Below are 1,092 nucleotides of genomic sequence, written 5' to 3' on the forward strand. Positions count from 1 at the left end.
TTATTTATTTAGTCCACAAAGAAATATCAACATCAAACTACATAGTACGACTCGGGATGAGCTAGTGGTTATAATAACCCTTCTTTTTGGCATTTCGAGGCTCCTTTATATTTTATATTGTTGAATGGGTATGCGATTTTACTTGGAGGAATTGCTGTAGTTTCTGTTCTTCTGAGCATAATGCAACCACCGCCTCCTCCTTTTTATATGGTATGATGTTGAATGGATATAAACTTTTCTTAGAGGAATTGGTGCTATGTTCCTCTGCAACTAGCTAGTTATCAAACAATTTATAAATATATTGTCATCTTAGGGTTTTTCATTATGTCTTGCTATATCCATATGTAGCAACCTGAAACCTTCTGCTTAGCATCTGCCCGAGGAATGTGAGCCTCACATCCCTAACATGTGTAGTCATATGAATAACTAGTTGGCTTTCCATATTTCTGGTCTGAATGTGCTCCCAAATGTTTATTTATATAGTCATAGGAATAACTTGTTGGGTTTATCCATGCTTCCGGTCTCAAGATGTTCCCAAAAGCTTATTTGCTGCCATTCACCAGTGAAATCTTAGCAATAATTCTTTTTTTCTTTTAGATTGATATCAACATTTCCAAAATAAAGTGCAAGTAATTTCAAAACATGTATAATGTAGCATTTATGATTCTGAATAATGAAAGATACTCAAATGAACACAGAGACCCTATCAAGAGATGATAAAGAACATAGTATACTTGCTCTCACACTATACTTCGGATTAAAACAACAAAGATTAATTTTGAAAGATAAACATACACAGAAACTATTAATCTTATAAACTGAAAATAAGAGAAGTAAATTTGTGTGGTTTCTGGTTTCTGATAGATTTAGTGGATGTCGAGGCCACTCACTCTGTAGCCTTTAGCTTATTGAACCACATAGCCTTTAGCTTATTATATTATTATAAGATATTTATTATTTATATTTACAACCAAAAGAAGTTGTAAGTCATTTCACTTGTTAAATAACTGGAAAATCTGGTTTCGTGACAAGATACCTATAAAGGTTTTTTTTAAGGTTTAGATTTAGTATTTTCTAAAGTACTATTTTGGT

This window comes from Pinus tabuliformis, chromosome 8 (genome assembly GCF_031772625.1).
Source record: "Pinus tabuliformis cultivar Carrire ecotype Pingquan chromosome 8, CPIR1, whole genome shotgun sequence".
NCBI classification, from domain to species: domain Eukaryota; kingdom Viridiplantae; phylum Streptophyta; class Pinopsida; order Pinales; family Pinaceae; genus Pinus; species Pinus tabuliformis.